This window comes from Mauremys reevesii, linkage group 9 (genome assembly GCF_016161935.1).
Source record: "Mauremys reevesii isolate NIE-2019 linkage group 9, ASM1616193v1, whole genome shotgun sequence".
Classification (NCBI taxonomy): domain Eukaryota; kingdom Metazoa; phylum Chordata; order Testudines; family Geoemydidae; genus Mauremys; species Mauremys reevesii.
Window position 1 is genome coordinate 36,310,407 of NC_052631.1, and position 15,640 is coordinate 36,326,046.

The 15,640-nt window shown below is 42.0% G+C and overlaps 1 long non-coding RNA gene across 1 annotated transcript; it reads left to right on the forward strand.

Moving 5' to 3' along the window:
* Window positions 1-941: 941 nt before the first annotated feature.
* On the forward strand, window positions 942-9,592 carry LOC120371467. The gene is made up of 5 exons (XR_005584371.1): window positions 942-1,208; window positions 2,387-2,425; window positions 4,265-4,344; window positions 7,492-7,994; window positions 9,524-9,592. It is a non-coding gene; the product is annotated as an uncharacterized LOC120371467 (long non-coding RNA).
* Window positions 9,593-15,640: the final 6,048 nt, after the last annotated feature.

Below are 15,640 nucleotides of genomic sequence, written 5' to 3' on the forward strand. Positions count from 1 at the left end.
ACCTGGGGCAGGGGGTTGGGGTGCAGGAAGGGGTTCAAGGTACAGGCTCTGGCCATGAGGCACTTACCACAGGCGGCCAGCGGTGCAGGAGGGCTCAGGCAGGCTGCCTGCCAGCCATAGCCCCATGCTGCTCCCAGAAGTGGCCAGCGGCTGGCATATCTCTGCCCTCCCCTGCAGAGAGGGGGACAGCCTGTCTCCATGCACTGCCCATGCCCACAAGCACTGCCCCCACACTTCCCATTGGATGGTGCTGGCCTCCCCCTGCCAGCTGCTTCTGGGAGCAGCATGGGGCTATTGCAGGCAGGCAGATTTTAGCAGCTTGGAGAGCACAATCAACTGGCAGAGGCTCTAGGACTGACCAGTCGATTGCAATTGACAGTTTGGTGACCACTGAATTGTATATAATTATGGATTTATTTTTGTGGGGGCTCCCCTTAGCCTGAGGCTGCAGAACCCTAAATCCCCTACATTAATCCAGCCCTGTGCCAGAGTTCTCTACTTGAAGGTCCAGATCCTGCCCTTTAATCAAGGCTCACTCTCTGAACTTGTTCCACTCCAGTGCCTTTGCCGGGAGTTCTTTATTCAGGCAGAGTAGCCCAAGGCCAATTCTCTCCTCAGCTTCCCCTTCAATGTTGCAGGTCTCACCACTATTACCAAGAGAAGAATAGCAGGAGTTTCCTCCTCTTACTCTGGGAGTCCTTTCTGTATAGTAACCACCCAACTCCACCCCTAGCTGGGACTCATCTTTAATTAAGCTTGGCCCTCCCTCCAGGTGCACCTAGGTTTCCAAAATGAGCTCTCCAGCTCCAGTTAACTCTTCTCAGGAGGTAGCTGGGGTATACACCCAATCACATTTGTCAGTTGATGCCAGTTGTGGTGGTCCAATTCTCTTCTCATATCCCATCAGTTGGGCCCTGAACTGAGACCATCCAACTCAGTTCACACAGGTAACTGGACAGCCTGATGGTAGTAACTTTTGGTCTCTGTCAACCTGAGCTGTACTGAACCAGTTTCCTGAGCCTGTAGGCTACCTTAGTTAGGCTTCCATTAATTAAGCAAAATACTGGTGAGAGTTTAACAGAAAGCATATGAACAACTGATATATTCAAGTCTCAGAACCATAAGAGATTCCTAGTGGTTTGGATTTCCATTTAGAGAATGTGTCAACCTCGTTTCAAACACTTGGATTTAATCTGATCAAGGAGGAGGTTTGTTTTGTTTTGTTTTTTTCATAAGTTTCATAAGTGTCCCGGGACACATATTTGAAGTGCAAATAAATTTAGAAGAAATGCAGTAAGGTGTTTACTTACTGAAGAGATCTATGTACTGTACAGTCAATACTACTCGATCTTCTTGGATCAAGCCAGCTTTTAAAGAGGCAGATATTAAGAGACTCATTCATTAAAAGTTGCAGTGTATTTTCTGCTACTTTTCAATGAATTCAAATAGAAGTTTTTAAAGCAGCCTACTGACCTGGGAAAAGGACCGTCCAGCAATTTTTCTTCCATCTATTGCAACTGATGTAAGCTGACATTGTCAGAATGTCTCTAATAGAGAGAAGGGCTTTTCAAGGAGCAGTGTAACTTCAAGGTACAAATACCTTTTGATTCCCATTGACGTCAGTGGGAATTAAAGTTTTCCTGCATTGTACAAAGATCAGGCCAGTGACTGGAGAAGTTTCAATGTATGAATGATTGCACATAAGCTTTCTCATGGTTCTTAGGAGTTGAAAGTTGTACCATGTCAACCAGGAGCTTATTTTTTCCTGTAGACCGACACCACAATTTTGAGATTTGAGGTCTGACCTATCAACTTCACCTATAGTAATCAAACTTTAAGTCCTCTAAGACCATTAGGCATTGAAAGCTTTGGCTAGTTCCTTAGCGGGTGTAAGTTTGCATAGTTCTAGTGAAACTGTACTTTTTTATACCAACTGAGAATCTGACCTACTGTCAGTACAGTGGTAGTTTCCTTTTGAGAGGAATTCAAGCCACAAGCTTTAGGTCTGGATTTTGAACATCCCAAGTTATACAGGGTTATTGTTTATGTATTATTTTAAAAGAGCCAGGAGCCATATGCAAAATTTGGAGCTGAAGCCAAGTTCAGATTGAAGGTGGTGTTGTCCAACACCCTGATTTTCCCCTAAAGTTGCAATTTAGCCTGGCTTAGGTACCTCTATTTATTTTTATGAAGATGGAGTGTCTCATTTTTTAAAAGCAGAAATCCTTTGCCTGGCTGACAGAAATTTATGGCAAAGCAATCTCGTCGCTTATTCATTGTATTTACAACTCCCATGCAAGGCAAGTGTTTTCCTGACCCAAGTAAAAAAAGTTTCACTATTTTGACAGTGAAAAAAAGTATATTGCTTATTTTATTTCTGTTTCAGAGAAAACATTCAAAGCGAGATCCAATCTTAAAGAGCCAGGTAACAAAATTTTCAATCATGCTGACGGTTTCGCCCATTTCACATTTTTGAACAAAACAGACATTGGCTATTAGTTTAACTCAACTAAAACACTAAGTTTTAAATAAACTGTAACAACTTTATTCTAATGTAAATAGACTTTCATGAACAGCCCAAACTTACAGCTGCAGAAAACACTTCCATAAAATGCTTAAGTTTTTTTGCAACACTAAGCATTTTATGGAAGTGGTTTTTGTAGTTCATTTATTTCTTCTCGTTGGTCAGATAAACACCCTTTTGTGAACTAATTTCACACAAGGATTTGAGGAGTTTTATTAGCCAGCAGACAGCAACAGATCACATATGAGGTTGTGCAACTGCAATCCTTCATCACTGTGACATTGTATCAAAGTTTGCCAGGAATAACCAGACTGAAAACTACAATTGTTTATTTATCTTTTGTTTCTTCCCCAAAAGACCAGCTACTTTAATATCTGTTGAACCATGTTAATTAGTTATTTCAGTCTAGAAGTCAGGGGGTCAATGGGCCTTTGTATGCAGCGTCCTCTCCAACTGCCACCTTTTGCCTTTTGAGACAAGTAGCTAAAGTGTGGCTTTAATAATTTCCATTGAAGACATTTACTGTTAATTCATTTAAGAAGGGATACAAATACTTATGTTCTAGCAGAGATAGGTTCATGCATAATTATGCCTTTCTCAGGGGTGTTTGGGTCTGCCCTTTGAAGCTCACTCCCATTTTTATAAAGTTGGCTTTGATCTGAAGTTCCTCAGGCTGGGAGCGTCCTGACCCAAAGATTTAGTTTGGACACGTCTTTTCTGTCATTGAAAAAAGGGGTTCTTTCTTCCTTCTGTGGTTGTGTGTGTTCCTCTTGCAATCCTCAATGGAGGTGTGTAAAGGAGACACATACAGCATACCCCATAATACAATAATTGCAATTAATACAAGTTTTAAACTCAGAAGCTTTCTCTGATCCAACACACTTTTGAACATATTCTTGATTTAACAGGTTAATACAAGTAGACTCCATTTCCACAGAATTTAATCACTCACTCATTGTTTTGTATGTCACTTTTGACTTCACAATTCTATGTGGACAGCTCTCGCCCAAGGAGCAGTACATTAGTTTTCTTCTGTTGGGTAACAGTCTCCTTTTAAGTTGACATCAAGCGAGTTCTAAAATATTCCTTTCAACTATAGAACAGCTTAGTTTTCAGTGAACAACTCCTTGTTTACTGCCACATAGAGAAGTGTCTCACCTCCTCTCCACTTTCTCCCACAGGTAGCTAGCCCTTCTGTCATGTGATTAATGGCAGCAAAAAGGGACAAATTCAATATGACTCTTGATAAATAGCTAACCCATCTTAAGCTGTTACCCAGACTCCTGGGAAAACCAATATGCCCTCCCTAGGTGACTAACAGGGCAAATGTCTGACATACAGTTATTCAGACTGTGTACAGATAAAGCAGTCTGTATTACAGAAAATGGAACACAGTCAAACCTGGGAAAACACTGGAACAGAACAGATATGCAAATTCTCCCTTCCAGTAATTTTGGCAGGTAATGGTCCATTGGCCACCTCACCCACCTGTCAAACTTCACCCACAGTTTGGATCAGTGATCAGCAGCAGTTCAAGTCTCTTGGCAGGTCTGTCTCCAGTCCCAAGGAAGCTGCTTGTCAGGTTCCATTTGTAGGCACCAATCACCTAACCCTGTTTAATAAATCTGCTTTACATAGTGTTGGGTAGGTGGAGGCCCCATTGGAGCCCACTCAGTTCTGCTGCTAAACAATGTAACTTCTCAGCATAGAGTTCTCAGACTGTGCTGTGTCTTGTTCCAGAGTCCCCACAGGAGGGAAGCCAGGTGCAATTAGTACTCTTGCAGAGTCCTGGTTGCTTGAAAATGAGCTCTTTGCATACGGTAAGAACTCTTTCCCTTTCTTATGCTTTTAATCACAGAACTCTGGAGCATGGACAGCAGCAGTGCAGGTTTCTGCAGCTTGCCTCCAAGCAATATGCCATAAGCATGCTGACAGGCCCACTTTTCACCCCATCTCCACAGAGTCTGGAAAGGCAGCCCAACAAGTCAGCTAATTAAAATGCACATGTATTGGCTATGTTGCATTTCCAATCAAAATCATGCATGGATTCTTGTGCACTGGTAAATTAAAATTGTCTGTTGGCTTCCATTCCCAGAGACAGTAAATCCAATTACTCGTCTGTTTTTTTTCATTTTCACAGCTGTTCTTTGAGTTGCTAACCAGAGCACAGATAATTTTAACCTAGGAATTTAAATATCTTCCATATGGTACCCAACTGTGTCATTTTGGGGCATTTGGTTTGAAGATTGAGAGTTACTAGGGCTTTTCAGGAATAGGCCATGGAAAACAGAGCAAATATTCCTCAAAAGTCAGACCCAATCTCACTAGCCATCTGTGGTGTTTAGATGTGCTTGTAATTATTAGAACTGGGAGCACTGGTTGCTGGGAGTCTGAAAGGACAGGAAACAGGAAGGAGAAGGGAGGAGTTGAGGAGGCTGAGTGAGAGTTACAGAGGGTGCAGCAGCAGCTTGGTACAGAGGTTTCCACTGTAAAATGAAGTCCTGTTGAAGTTGTTAGTAACTTGCCTGGTTGATACAACATCATCCAAGTGCTTTTAGTGCCAAGACTCTGCTAGGGCTACATGGAGTATAATATAAAAAAGAGTCAAGACTAATTACAGCATTTAGCGGCAGCTGAGTCCTAGTAAGATTGTATTACTTGCACCTGGGAAAATGATCAAAAGAGTATGGAATACTGTAGCTGTGTCAATTTGGGGAAGATGTTCCCTATAACAAACAAGTAGTAGTACTGTAGTGAAACTGCAAAGCAAATGCCTATTTATATTAATATTTCTTTAGCACATTATTTTTAGGTAGAGGAACAAAACCCCAACCACCTTTGGTAAGGACTGCATATTTTAATGCCTAAGTAGATTTATGTTACAATGTAAATATTCAATGACATCCTAGGCCATCAAAGTCAAATCTGAGATTATATTAGAGAAGGTCTAAACAAAAATTTCACACAAAGGGGAGAAAATATCTGTATTTGTTTCCGCTGGGAGTTTCTCCTCTATTCATTTCTGATATGGGTATTTACTTCATTCAATCACATTCTAACTTATAGGTTCCCTCTATTTAAAACACTTGTTCTCTGAAAGACATAACTTTTGGACAAGAAATAGTGACACAGAAGCTGAAGTGGTACCATTTTCTGTGACAAAGTGTGTCTTGAATGGCTGCTGCATTCTCTCAAAGCACATACATATATTTCTATTTCTCTTAAACCATTAAGATCAGACTGGTTCTGCCTCTTTAGAGACAAAATGATAGAAGTGCTTAATGGGTATTTTAATTATCCCTTTACCCAGGCTTTCTAGCCAGTGCCCAAAGTGAGTAGAAATTGCTCTCTTTAGTAGTGATGAACTCTATTTGGGTATGGGAGGAATAAAAACAATCAATATAGTAGCCAGAATGGCTATTAGCAGCTATGCTATCCTTCAACCTACATGCTTTATCTTCTAGATATAGTACTCAAATACCAAGACAAACTCAGTTTCAGTAGGAGTATAGACCTGTCCAAGATGCTCACAAAAGACTATTTCATATCAGAGACCCGAACACTGAGGGACAATAACATCAGGCCTTCAAAGAAAGTTGACTCCCAAAGGGCTCCATAGAGAACTGTCTGCACTGGATAGTCCCTCAAAAGCATCACTTTTCTTCACGTGTATAAAGCAAGTCATGTTACTTCATTGGATCTAAAAGCCTCTATTCACCAGCAAAACAGCTTTCCACTTAGTAAAATGACATTTGCTTTCCCACAGGGAAGACTGGGGACGGGTATATTCCACTTGCTGACATGTTTTGTCAAGTTGAATTGAATCTTACCTACAACTGTTCAGAACAGAAAGCTCTAAGGGGGAAGGGAGCTAGACTGTATGAATACACATTACAAAAAATAGATAAGCTGGCATTTGACACAACACCACCCATATATGGATAGGATATGTATTCAGTTTTTAAACTTGGCTTCTTATCAAAGTTATTTAAGTGGTCCCCATTACTAGGGTATTGGGTCACACTTGTGGGAAGGAAATGCTATTATCTCCATTTCACAGATGGGGCACTGAGCCTCTAAGGCTGTGGTGGGCAATCTGTGGCCCATCAGGGTAATCCGCTGGCGAGCCACCAGACCATTTGTTTACATTTGCACGGCTACCCGCAACTTGCAATGGCTGCAATTCACCGTTCCCGGCCAATGGGAGCTGCGGGAAGCAACAGCCAGCACGTCCCTGTGGCCCTTGCCACTTCTCACAGCTCCTATTGGCCGGGAACGATGAACCATAGCCACTGGGAGCTGCGGGTGGCCATGCAAATGTAAACAAAACAGTCTGGTGGCCACCAGCAGATTACCCTGATGGCCCACGTGGCACAGGTTGCCCACCACTGCTCTTAGGGCATGTCTACACTACAAAATTAAGTCAACCTAATTTATGACAGCATACAGCAGCTGCACTAATTGCATTGCTTGTGTATTTCTACACTTTGCTCCATGTGCCATCTCACCCTGAGTACTTGCACCAATTGAACTGTCAATGTGGGTCATTGTGGGACAGCTTCTGAAAACCAGAAACAGTAGAGATAGTCTACACTGATACAGCATCAACCTAACTGCATCACCTCCATGAGAGGCAGAGTAAATGTTGGAGTTAAGCCAGTGTAATGGGTGAGTTATGTTGGCGAGAGCAAAATTTTAGAGTAGACACTAAGAATTACATCAGCATAAACTTCCTTGTGTTGGCCTATCTCCGTAGTGTAAACGAGGGCTAAATGAGTGGACCCAGTTCACATAGCTAGTCTGTAGTAGAGCAAGGAATTGAATCTAGGTCTCCAAAGTCCTACGCTAGGGCCATAACCATAGGACCATTCTTCCTCAGAAGGGATAGATTAGTGAGAACTTTAATGGTTGTATTTTTTTCTGTAGTGTTGTGCAATGCTCATTTCTCCTGTATTATTTGTCTATAGGAGAAGGTGAAAGAGGAATGGGAGTTCTCTTGAAGATGGGAGGCATGGTCATCTCGCCTAGGAGACATGGCTTTAGAACGCAGCACTACCACTGACTCACTGTGTAATCTTGGGCAAGTTTCTTTATTGCTCTGTTCTTCATGTTACCCATTCCTGGAACCAGCCAGGAAATAACCACAGACACAGGGTGAACTTGAGCAGTACTGAGGGTTAACTTATTGCTTCCCTTATTTGCGCAGTTATACTCACACACACAACTCATTCATGCTGGCAGACTGAAGGCACGGATGTTGATTTCAGTGACTGAGGCTGGCCAGGCCACAACTGCCCAGAGATCGAACCGCTAGGCAACGAGAGTCCCCAGAGTCCCTTCCGGTCTGCAGGAGGGCTTCCGGTCCGGTCCCGAGTTAACATACTGTTACATTTCCTTGTTGGTAACCTAACCTGGCTGCTCATCTCGAAATTTATACCTTCACCACGATAATACCATGGTACCATAAAAGGTGATGTTTGCTTCTTTGCTTTGCCATTGGCTGTCACTCACTATCTCACTTATTCCTTACATTAATTGATTATGAATACAATTGGTGATATAGAGCGATACAGCTTTATGCAAGCATCTAACTTTCCGTTGCTGCTTGTGGTTTTGTAACAGCATAACAGGAAACTATGCAGATGGTATTCAAAAGAGCAAATGAGGGTGGGAGGGTTGGGGGGGGGCTGCATCCAGCTACACTTCATTATCCCCATCTTACAGATGGGAAAATAGAGCTGATACCTTGTTGTACAGAACTTCATTAATACTTTGAGATTTCTAGAGACTTAAAAGTGCTATATATATATTGTTATTAAAAGGAGAAGACAACGCTCTTCAAGGCTGGCCTTAGAACAGTAAGGTACATTCTGGGGGAGGATATCAATGATCTGCCCACCTCCACTGAGTCACACCACCGCCACAGAAAATTAAGCCTGCCTGCTCTTTCAATGTAGAACACCCTGGTCTAAGTAGCCCCACCTCTAGGCTGCCAAACATCCAAATCACCCTCCTCCTAGCCCCTCTGTATGGACGTGTCTCAATACTCATGGATCTCTTACTTGCTGAGCTTCTTCCCGTAGTGGTTTCTGAGGTCTAGGCTCCCACACAGTTTACGTTACACAAGATTCCACAAAACTTAGGGCTAACTCTAGAACTCAGTCACTGACAACCAAGCCCACAAACTGTCAGTCTTTTCTAACCAGAGAGCTGCAAGACTCAGTGTGCCAAACAATATTCTTTATTCTTCCCCCTCTTACTCTTAAGGGCTCTGTATTGGAATAGGAGTTCAGTGGACCCGGGAGTGGCTCCTTTGTTTTAGGAATAAATGAACAGTTACCATCTTACGAGTCTAGAGAGATCAGTTTGAAGTGAATTGATGCTCAGTCCATTTTGTCATGGTTAATTGTTCTTTTTATGTCAAAACTATAACCACCCCATTACCCTGGTGGGCAGGTCAAGGACTGAAGGAGCAAAGATAGAACCTGAAATTCCATCCAATCCCTACCTCTGATTCCTCCAGTTCAGGATACTGGTAGATTACTGTAGGGAAGCTTGCACCAATACCAGCCATGTTACACTTGTTGTGTAAACAGAGGAACCTGCAGCTCCCAGTGGCTGCGGTTCACCGTTCCCGGCCAATGGGCGCTGCGGGAAGTGGCAGCCAGGCCTGTGCCGCTTCCTGCAGCTCCCATTGGCTGGGAACGGCAAACCACAGCCACTAGGTTCTGCGGGCAGCCATGCAAATGTAAATAAATGGTCTGGCGGCCCGCCAACAGATTACCTTGACAGGCCACAGGTTGCCCACCACTGCATTACTGCCATGGAAGCAGAAGCAATAAATTGCTAGAAGCTTCTAGAATCTGGGATTTTAACCTCTATTTCCAGATGAGATCTGACTACAAATTGACATATCACCTAGCAACATTCTAGGCTCTCTCCCTTCTTTTATTCTCAACTGCTTTCTTGATTTTTTCCCCCTTGTGTGCTGGTTTATAGCTATAGTAAAAGTTAACATCCACTATTGCAGAAGTTTACAATACAATGGAATTACAGCTTTCAACACACCCTGGACATCCCTCTTACAGGATAGTTCAGAATCACCCACAAAGTTCCACAGTTTGGGGCAGTGCCAGGATCTCTGGGGTGTCTGCACAGAAGGCGTTGCTGCCAGCATGCTGGAGGGCAGCCCGTGTGTGGATGCATGCTATGCAACGACCATCTTTTCAGTAGTGCTCAACACCTCCCCTTGTGACATTTATGGCCACATTTTTAGACAGTGAATGTTCAAAATGCCAAGCTCTTTTGAAAGTCTGGAAAGTTATTCTGGTATCTACGGGAGAACAAAGCTCTCTTTATATATATATATATATATATATATATATATATATATATATATATATAATCTAGCCCCAATTGTGATGCTAAGCACATCTGAAAGTTCTAGCCAGAACAGCAATTTTTTTTCCTTCCATGGAAAGGTATCTGGGACCATGTTTGCATATCTGGGTGCTTTGCAAATCCAGAGAATTTATGGTAATCCTTGCTCTTCGTTTTTTAAATTTTTATTTAAGTCGCTTCAATGATTTGTTATTTCAGAAGACAATGAAATTGTCTCGATTAAATATTCTTCATAATTTGAATTTTTAGGACCGGATAGCATTCTTCTTGGTCAAGACTATACCTCACAAGGAATCTTGGTTCCAGAGTGTTTTAAATTTCTTGTAAAAAAATAAATTTCTTGTCAAAGGGGCACAAAAAAATTGAGACACATGAGTGAAGAGTTGCCAAAAGGATGGTTTAAGCTTATTTGCTGTATCAATTCATTTTTCCAAACCACCATGAAAAGTTCAAAAAAGTAAAAACACAAGTTTAAATAAAGGTCCTGTTAAAACTGAACCTCTAACAGAATTATCAATAGTACGGCTCCCACATCACCTGAACATAGTTTATCTGTAGCCTAATCCTTTGACCTGAAGGAGCCTTGGGTATTCCATATAGAAATTGGATATTCCATTCCATGTGTCAAACAATACTTTTTGACTAATGACTGAGACAGCTGCATTAATGTACCTAACAGCATGTTTTCCAGATACAATCAGGTGCTGTCCATGGGGAGGTTTGGGTGCATGTCCCATATTGACTACTCTCTTTCCATATCATAAGAGTATGTGTTTGTGAGGAGGAGAAGACTAAGATAAGAATTGTCATTTGTGGCCTACATAGGAACAGTGTAGCTGGTCTCACCCATTTATAATTTTCTTATAACCCATATCATACCCAGTCTCTTATCAAAACTAATCCCATTAAAGTTGCCTTCTTGATTTAGTTTACTAGCTTGTTACTCTTCTAAGCTTCCCTTGGGTGAGTGGGAAAATCTAGCATGCTTTTTTTTAATACATCTGTAAGTTACATTTTGTGTTATTAGTGGGGAATATTTGTTATCTAAAGCCAGCGTGCAAGTGTATTTAGTGTATTTTCCAGACTACTGCTCTAGAAACTAGAATTAGGAAGATGATGTGATAGTTAATTAAGTTATAGAATTTTAATTCCTATCTTCTCCCACTGAGTTTGAGAGTTTCCTCTAGTAAAAGTTACTGTAATTATTCCCTTCCCTTTGTTTATAAAAGGAGAAATCCTCGAGCTGCAAGTAGAGCAGATGTGAGACCTAGGATGAAGTCAGCAACTGAAAGGAATATCACATTTATACATGCAAAGCCAGTTTATTACATACTTTCCCTTCATTAGCAAAGCTTATCCTGTTTCACAGCTGTTTAAATTCAATGGACAGGTATTAATCTGTTTTCAGCTAACATTCATATCCAATATCATACACCTCATGAGCTTAGGGTGACCAGACAGCAAATGTGAAAAATCGGGACGGGGGTGGAGGGTAATAGGAGTGTATATAAGAAAAAGACCTGAAAATCAGGACAGTCCCTATACAATCGGGACATCTGGTCACGCTACATGAGCTGGGACTAGAACCTAGGGCCTTCTATTGCAGGAAGAACATAAACTCCTGCTATTTGAGCTAAAGCTATTTGGAGACTATAGATATATACTTAACAAAGTTACTGTGTAACACTGCCTGATCTGATGAATTTTGTGCCATTTTAATATCTGCTTAACTGGTCCAGTTTGTTTTTATGCAAGATAAAAGTCTGTTGCTGCATACAATAGAAACAAAATGGTTCTAGTTTAGCCACATAAAGATGACTCCCAGCATGTTAACTATGGGGAGTTGGGTTGTTTGTTTAAACTGAACTCTACTTTTTGTTGGCTCCAATTCAATTTCCCATTTTCTCTGGAGCAGGCCTTTGTCTAGATCTTAGGCCTCCCAAGCATACAGGCTCAATGTTTTCATGGGAGACCTCAAAAGGAAACCCCAGCATGATGCAAAAACGAGGCAGTTCAGAGACATTTCTCACACCTACCCCCTGCCAGCCTCCATTATAGAGGTGGAACTAACAGCTATGCCTCCTAACAGGCCACAGCAGCTGCTACCTCTTTGCAACTCAGGCCACTGTCTTCCTTTTGCAGCCAATGAAGAAGCTGGTCATCATCCTGAGTGGGGCATACAGGCCTAGGTCAACATAGGGACTTAGGGTTACTGTTAGTGTGGCAAAACTTAATTGTGAGACTACAAACTCGCTCTCTCTGGCCCACTGATTGTTCCACTGTGGATAAACAAATAGTCATTGGGCCACAGAGAAAGACTGACTAGTTCAGTCATCAGGGCACCCGCTGCGAGGTGGGAGACCCAGGATCCATTCCCCCTGCTCCAATCACTTTCATTATCCACAGCAGAACACCTTCAACAGGTGAGACTGAATCTCTTGTATCTCAGTAGTTAGAGCACTCAGCAGGGGATACTCCTCTGCTCAAATCCCCAACCACCCTCGCCCAGCAGAGAAGGGGGACTTGAACCAGGGTATCTCACACCCTATCTGAGTTCTCTAACACTAGCTTAAAAGTTTGAAGTTGGGCACCACCTGCTTTTGAATGGGATCCAGCTAATAGGCAGCTGCTGAGCACACCTGCCAGAAAGGGCCTCACATGCAAGTCAGGCAGGCAAAAGCCAATCTTCACCAGTTCGTGGATTGCTCTGGGGCTTAGGTGGGAGATAGGCATTGGACATCCTTAAGTGTGGCACCAGACATGCCCCAAAGGCAGAAACATAGATGACAAGGGAACTTTTACTCTGAAAACTTAGGCTCCTGCACTCACTTGGTGCCTAAGGTGTTCAACAGGAGTTCTGTAGATCACAGTGGAGCCGAAATGGGGACTTAAATGCCTAAGTACCTTTGTGGATCTTGGCCATAAACCCAACACTTTCCTTCCAACAAGTTCTGGGGACCTCTCCCCCACCACACACACACTTCCCCTTCCACCCAGGAGTCTTGGTCTTGATTCATAAGCGTACTCTGTACTTTCGTGAGCATGGGCTCAGGTGTGAGAGCCCTGACTCTTTAATCAAGATTTGAGTTTGGGATTCAGTGTGAATATTCAACCTGGGACTAGTGATAAACTTGACATTCTGGCTAAATTCCAGTTTGGGTAACTACATTCTGACCCCCTCCAGTCGCCTCCTCCCCCTCTCCCACCAAGGGATGTGCTATTTCTTCATCTCCAGTTCTGAACTGTCTGCAGTGTTACTATTAAACAGCTGCCATGTCCCACTCTATGGACAACTGCTGGAATAATCCCAGTGTACATAGAATTATGCAAAACTCTTTGGGCATTCTTGGGGATTAAAGATTCTAGAGTTTTAAGGTTCTAGGTTATTAGCTAACTGGCCCTGTTATTGGGGAAGAGTTAAAAATCTTGTATAAGCAGTAACTAAAGAGCATTTGAAAGCTAAAACTACATATAGGTTAAACCAGATATTTCTGGCATAACTGAGTGAGACAAATGTTCTGATGGCCAAAACAATAAATATGCCCTTTAATCTACATGAAAATGAGCAAAACTGTGTATCCTATGATGAGCTTTTCACCTTTTCCTGAAATTGTCCAAGAGCCAGAGCCCAACAGCTACACTTTCTCTGGGAACTTTTTCTACACTGTTCCATCCCATATACCTTGGCTCTCAACTGCCTTAAACAAAAACAAAAAACACAGAAGAAAACAAAAAGAAAAAGAAAGTCACATCCGTCAGAACTCTCAAGGGTGCTCCACTGAAGGGTGCGGTCCATTCATGTAACAGATCAACCTCCAAACCAGAGATTAAATTTACGAAACCAGGCTCTAACGGAAAATAAATGTCAGCCCAAACTGGCTCTGAACAGGAAAGGCAGAGGATAGAAGTGAAGGTCAGATGATAGAATCTGTTTTATGAGCTGCATTTTCGTGAACAGAAAAAGCTCGTATAAGGTCCCCCTTTCTCCAAGCTTTTGGGGTGATCTGATCGATGTCATCCAAAAAGTTCTAAAGAATGATAATCACTCTGTGGTTACACTGCTATGGGCCAACGAAGAACTAGCCACAGCTTATTTGGCACCCTGCCTCCCTCCAACCCGCACCTGCTCCCACTTGTTTGTCTGAGCAGTCTGGCTGGCTGCTAGGCGTTATCCCAAAATAAGTGCTAAAACCTAATTCAAGTGTTCCACTATCAGCCTCTATTCATGGGCATTCACATGCACTTCAATAGCCTACCGTTCCAAAGCCAAACTTAAGGGTATGGCCAGTATTGTTCAAGACCAGTACTGCTAGTCATGGTTACTTTTCAAACTGGGAGGAAACTATCCCTGCCAGTAACATAAGAAATTATCTGGATTATCTTCAGGGATGACATTCTCCTGAAGGAAAAGTCACAAAATGTCTGTCAGAGTTGCCCTTTTCATAAGTCACTGAAGTATTAAAACTGAGTTTCACCCTTGAGACTAGAAGAAGAGATCATATCATCCTCCGACAATGCAAGACAGAAGGGCACCTAATCAGAGCTTCATAAATATCATTAAGGTAAAGTTGAAAATAATCTCAGTCAGTGGAAGAATCTTACTTTTGATTAACATTGCTCTTAAAAAAACAAAAACAAAAAAACCACCCTTCCAAGCTTCCTAATTCTATCCTTCATGAACAGCCTAGACGGACATTAACAAGCTAATGTACAGTGGTATCAAACATTTAAAAGAAGCTGAAGGGTATTTGTTCAAAGTATTAGCCTGAACAGAAAAAATGTTTTTTCAGATACTAGAGGAAATGATTTATTTAAAATCACTGACTTGCCTAAGGTAAGATCCTCCTTTGACAAGCCCAGTGCATCTCCCTTTGGACTTCTGAACTGCAAAACAAGCATTATCAGTAAAATAGGACTTGACAAGCTTAACAACCGGCAACATAATTGGAACTTGGGACACATAATTAAGCAATAAGATCCAACATGCCAAGCTTGGCTGGGGAATAATAATATGCTTCAAGTGGTATTAAAAGGTATGAGGCTGACAGCTGATGCCATTTAACCACTTAATTCCCTAGAGGGCCACAGTTTATATTATCTTTAATGAAATGGGACTGACTTTTTATAAAAGAAACAGTCACAGCCATTATTCTGTTGTGCCTTATTGACATGCTTGTGACAGTGAAATCCCTTCAGAAGCCTTCATTTGAATTTTAATTCTAGTTCATTTTTTGTTGTAGAGCCTGTTTAAACTCTCATGGGAGTCAATAGAAAAATCACCCTCTGACTTCAATGACACTGGATCAGGGCCCAAAGCAGTATTATACCTAAGACTAATTAGTATTTTCAGGGTGAAAGTTGGTAGACATGGGCTCAGTCTGAAGTTCTGATTTGGTCAGAGTTTGTTTCTAGGAAAACGCTGCTGGAATTTTGTAGGCTCTTTAGTGCCCAACTAAAAAGCTAACTCCATTTTAGAAATGTAAAAGCCAAACATTTATTTCCCCCACTCCTCCTTTTCTATTGTTTTATGCACATCCCCAAGAGCTAGGGAAGAACTATTCCCATTTTATAGATGGGAACTGAGCCACAGGTTAGATAAAATGACTTATCCAAGGTCACACCGAGTTTGTGACTGAACTGGGAGTTGAACTGAGGTTTCCTGAAACTCACTCCATTGTCTTAGGCACCAGCCCATTTCCAAATTAACAATGCAAT